This window comes from Zonotrichia leucophrys, chromosome 8 (genome assembly GCF_028769735.1).
Source record: "Zonotrichia leucophrys gambelii isolate GWCS_2022_RI chromosome 8, RI_Zleu_2.0, whole genome shotgun sequence".
NCBI lineage: Eukaryota > Metazoa > Chordata > Aves > Passeriformes > Passerellidae > Zonotrichia > Zonotrichia leucophrys.
The window spans coordinates 11848969-11854968 of NC_088178.1; positions in this window are offsets into that span (position 1 = coordinate 11848969).

A 6000-nucleotide genomic window follows, 5' to 3' on the forward strand; every position below is an offset into this window, starting at 1 on the left:
AGAAGCTGCAGCAGGGCTCCCACAGGACCCTGACCCCAGGGGCAGCCAGCTGTGGGCTGGGCAGGTCCCTGTGCTCCAGGGAGTCCTGTCACACACCCTGGGTCACTGTGGGGATGGCACAGTGAGTGGAGCCTGGGGCTGATTCCATCTGGCTCCACAGCAGCCCCACAGCTGGGCACTGCAGAGCTCCAGAGAAAGTGTAAAACCTTGCCAGGCAGCAAGAAAATAGGTGTAAGAAAAAGCCCTGCAACCACCAAGGTCAGAGAAGGAGGGAAAGACCAGAAAGTCCTCCAGGCATCTGAAGGGCACAGAGCTCAGAGAGTAGCCCACACTGGAGCAGGTGGAGGTGCCCTGAAGGAAAGCACGCTCGTTGTACAAGTAAATTATAATGGAGTGATCACAGAAAACCCTACACAGGGAAATCATCCTGACACAAAGACGCTTTACTACTTAGTTCAACTATGCCTTGAACCCAAATTATATTTAGCCTTGTTTCTGTGGTATTTATTGATATTCTGCACACTGACCCTTTCCTAAACTTTAACCTTTCCTTGAAAGTACCAGTAGCTCTTTTTCAACCCAGTTATCTCCATCTCAGCCATGGGCAAAGGCAGTTTGCTTCACTTGATGTCATTCCCATTTATCTTTGCATTCCCATCAGCCCTCAGAAAGGCTCTTGGGGCAACCCCTGGCAAATTGCTCAATCCTTCCTCTTCCTTGTGCCAATATTTTAAAGGTTCCTTTTGATCTTAGCTGCAAGTCTAGGATGAATAAATCTCACCAGACCAGCAGAGGCTACAAAAACAAATCACAAATTTTATCATTGCTCCATTGTCCTCAAGGACCCTTGGCATTTTGTGGAGTCTATCTTCTCACAAGCACTCTTCCAGCTCCAGTTAGTTTATATTTCTAGCACTGTTCAGTATAACCCTGATTTCTGGCAGAAAGTCATATAAAAGTAAGTACACTTGTTAGAAAGAAATATATATTTATGCACACACAACTTGCTTTCATTCTTTAGTTATAAATAACATCAGGTCTTCTCTGACTAAAGTAATGCAACTTTCAACATCTTTATAACAAGCCAAATTACATCCCTGACCCAAATACCCTCTGTTTTTATAGCCAAATTGTATTTCTGTTGTGAATGCTTTGCTTAGGTGAAATTACCTTCAATTTAGCTTGCACTATATTTACAAAGTCATGCAGTGGTATTTTTGCCTTATGCTTCTCCAGATATTGAAGCAAGGAGATTAGATGGATAAAGGCATATTTCAGCCTCTAGTGATCTGATTTATACTTGGATACAATATTATTTTTAGCTATACAGGCTCATAAGTATTCTGAAAAATCAAATTAGAAACAGATACTAGGGTAAGGAGAAACTAGAAGAAACTTAGTGCACCAATATGAGAAATAAAATACCCTAAATCCAACAGAGCTACTGAAGGAGCATAGGCATTAAAGCTATTGGATATGTAGAACTCCTTACTGCTAACATTTTACAGTTTCAAAATGTAAAAAAAATTCTTTTGTCTTTGTCATCAATATTCTGCAACTGTCTTCTGCAATTTATATATGCTAAATGCTTGTGTTCCTAAATTTAAAAGATCTTAAGAACAATTTTTCTGCGATCTTGATTTCCAATAAATGTGGAGTTATATATAACAAAGCAGAAGAAGATATGAGGTCTGAAGATAGAGGTGGGAGCCCAGAAAAGGTGCAGAGGGGAGCTGGGGGGGCAGCAGGGCCCATCCCACAGCCCCTGACCCAGAGCAGACAGCCCTGGAGCTGGCAGCCACTTTCACCAAGATCTCCATCCATCAGCTGGGGTCAAGGTGATGGGGAAAGCCTGAGGCCAGGCTTGCTGGTCAATGGGTCAGACACAGCCTGGAGATTTCCAGACAGAGCCACAGGGACAGGACAGCTCCACCACCAAGGCAGGAACCCCGTGTGTGGGCCAAATGTCCATAGGACATTTGTGCCTAAGGTGGAGCAGCTGGAAGCACTGCTCAAACAGACACTGGCAGATCAGGGCTGAGCTTAAATCCTGCTCCTGGGGTGGGAGGCCCCATAAGGCTGTCAGGGCTCTTGTCAGTGACCCGGGGCACTCGACAGAAGCTTCCTTGGGATCAGTGGGATGCTGCCCTGCTGGAGCTCACTGCTGGCGGAAGTGTGTCACTCACCCCAGAGAACTACAGCTGGTGATGAACAAATGTCAAGGTGTCGTCAGGGCTCTATCCATCATGGTATCATTACAGGGAAAGCAGAAAATTAATCTTTAGTGAACAATGAGCAAATTAAGTTGCTATATCTCTCAGTCTGTCTAAATCCTTTTCCCATGACAATGAAGTAGCTCTATTAGTATTTAGGATTCCCACCCACTCCCTCACCTACCACTACCACCCCTCCTGGTGCTTGTGTAGAAAGAATTTTGCTCAAAGGATAGCACAGCTCTCAGTAAAAAGTGAAAATGTAAGGACTTGGCTCTTTCTAACAGGACAAGTTTCCATTAAGCTCATTCTACCCCACTGCTCTACATGTATTACAAATCCAACAGGTGGTTTTCCTATCTGCAAGACTTCTAGAATGCAGCTTAGACTGTGCTCATGTACAAATGGAAAAAAGACAAAAACTCACTAGTCATATCAACTCAAGGAGAATCAATCTCTCCCAGAATCAATGAGGTGTCTATAAAGGCAATTGTTTTACAGCAACCAGAGAACCAATAAAATTCAGAGAAAGTTCCTTCTGGCAGATGTGTCTAATAAACACATATGTTCCGATGGTGAGGTTGTTTATATGACCTTCTATCCGGCCAATTTCTCCATTACTGTTTTATTTTTTGGTTTTTGTGTTTGGCTGTCAGCAGGGTTCATTTTCAACTGGTTTAAATTTTAAAAAATTTTAAAATTCCAAAACAAAAAGACAAATGTGACACAGTCACTATTCAATCCATAGTGATTCCAGCAGAGTTTCTAGCAAAGCATGCATTTGTAAGAGATCTGAGCTAACTCACTGGGCCCAGAGGAGAAAGGTCACCTTCTTATTGAAAGAGTTGCATATTTTCTGTACCCTGCTGTTGGAGCCATTTGGAAAGACTGCAGATGGTGAGCTACCACAGCAAAGAAAATAGGAAAAAGAGGAATAATTGCAAAACCTATTCCAAAACTCTTTCAGCACAAAAAGCCTATTCCTTAATCCCTTGCATAGTTTGGTTTAATTTCATCATAATATGGTCTGACCTCTCAAATACCTTTCTAAATTAATTTTCTTCCCATTTTCAACACTTTCATTTCTACAACGCACAAACTTAGAGGGGGCAGTCCAACCTATACAAGAATTAGCATCACCCAGCCTTTTTAATCTGTGAAATCTGGAACAATCTATTCAGCATAACACTGTTTTGCAGTGGTTTGGAAATTATACAGTGTGCAGAAAGTTTCACAGCTCATCAGTTTTAGAACATTTTCTAAACAAGTGCTTGTAATTCAAGATCAATTTTCATCTAACTCATGCATTTTCTAATGAAATCAAATAGTGACATAAAAATTTAAAATATATTATTGATTCCCAGTTAGAAAACCAGTAGCAAATCTAAAAACTCTACCATATTTCCAACAGTTCCTTCTTTAGTGCATTTGGCTTAACACCAAAGGCAGATATTTATTTATCTTCAAACACTGTTGTCTTTGAAAGTGATGTGCCACAAATGGAAGAACTACAATTTTAGTTGGATGTGTAAATCAGTTTGTTTTCTGCAGATTTATAGCATTTGCAGAATTTATTTGGAAGTTACACATAGCCCTTTTTAATAGACTGTATTTATTAGCAGCACACTTCTGACTGAAACTGGCATTTATTCCTGTTTCAATTTCACACTTCTTTTTTGCCAGTGGTATTTTAGTCCATCCATACTCATATCTTGAGTTAGCACGATACAACTAAATTGTCTGCATTCAAATTTCAGTGCAATGTTGTCCTAGTTTTAACACAGCTGGAGGACAGATATAACAAATGACTCAGGGATATTCTGAGTAGTGGTAAACAGAAGATAACTGCTAGTGCATGAACAAAGCCATTGCTCCCCAATAACTTAAAAATTTAAATTGGATAATTACTATATGAGTCTTTTGTCAATGTCATGAGACATGGTGTTAAAACAATAGCAGGCATTTCTCAAAAACCATGCTAAGACTATATTTTTCTTGTCAGTTTATGTTCCAAACAACTATATGCTTGAGTTCTCAGTTGTGGAGTTTGTGCTTGTTTCCATGAGTAAAGGAGCCACAAAGCCCATACCTCTGTCTTTTGGAGCATTCCCTGCAAAGCATTCCCTGCAAAGTACTTCTCCCCTTTAGCCCTGTGTGAAGTGATGTTGAGACTCTGTTATAAATGGGTTCATGAACAATGCAGACCTGTGATATACCTTAAGCAGCCACATCTTTTGAAGGGATTAAAATCCCCCTGCAGCAGCAGTCACACAATATTCAGCTGTGAAATGCTGAGTAACATCGAGAGAAAGCCTATGAGATGTTGAAAAATGAAGTAGTGGTCCTTGTGAGACAGTGGGATTTGAGTTGCTATGAGTGTTGCCCAGCCCTAAATTAGGAGCTGAAACAACTTTCAAAAAGGAGTTATGACCATATTCTCCTTCTATTCCCCAAGGCAAGGCTCTGTTGGAACATTTAACTTCTGTATTGGAACAGAGGAGCAAAGATTGTCAAAGCTCTGTGTCTGACCTTCTAGTGTGTCAAGTTGAAGAATAAATGCAAGAAAATGGGAAAATGCTAAAAAACAACTGTTAAATGATGAAAGTTTAAAAAAATCTTATTGACCTGGATAAAAATGGCAGTCTTGGCCCATTAGGCTGGTGCCTTCAGACTAACCTAGCAGAGCTGGGGAAGCAAAGATACAAGAGATGTTCTAATAGGCATGGCCCTACAAGAGTTATGATCTATTAAACCCAGCACGTGATTTACCTGGTTTCAAGTTACTATACAAACCCCAAGTGTGAAGGATTTCCCTGAGATATTACCTCGGGCTCACAAAATTTTCAAGAGGCTGGAGGATCTGTTGCCATGGATTGTTACTTCAGCCCTCTAGAATTAACTAGATGTGTGTAACTCTTCCTTTCAAACTGGCATTACCTCTGCTATCTGGCTGTTTGCTGCTGCCAGAGCCCTAGAAAGCAGGAGATGGCAACATGGAAGAGAAGAGCAGCATTGGTACCTTTGTTTTCATCACTTTTTTCTCTTGGTTGCTATGTTCGTGTGTAAGCACAACAGATAAGATTTTGACATGCAATCTCATGGAAAGAGAACCTTAAAATTCAATTGTAGTTAAAGTCTAGCTTGCATTCAGAACCCCTGAAATTTACATCAGTCTTAATCAATACTTGGAAAAGCACCCGAGGAAGAAACTGTGACATGAGTCCATTTTCATCAAAACTTAGAGATGAGAAGAAAGTCTTTGCTACAAAACACCACAGAGTAAAAGAGCATCTAAAATTTTATACAAGTCTTTTCTTCTTTATGTAGCTAGTTGTAACCCAAAATTACCCTGGGTCCTAGGAATGACCAAGATTGGCAGTGTGATGCAGTCAGAAAGAGACCATCCATCAATGAAAAGAGGAAGCAGAGGTTTGCACAACTACTGAAACTTTCACTTTGTGGTAAATACTTCCTAAGTCTAAAGAATCAGTGCTCTGTTTATCTTCATCACCGCACACACTACAGGCCTTTACATTGGACAGAAGGTGCTCACTCCTTCTTCTGTTGCTGCAATTCTGTTCCAAAAGGCTCAAGCAAGCAGGAATACAGGGAGCTCATCTCAGGCTTACAGTGCAGCCAAGGCTTGCTTTACTCTGTGTCACATCACAGCAGGCTTTGAGGGACCACGCCACCACTGACAGGCTGAAGGAGTGGGATGCAGACTTCTCCATGCCCTTCCTCCTCTCTGATCATGAGCTGAGCAGAAAACTCCAAAGGTATTCCCAGA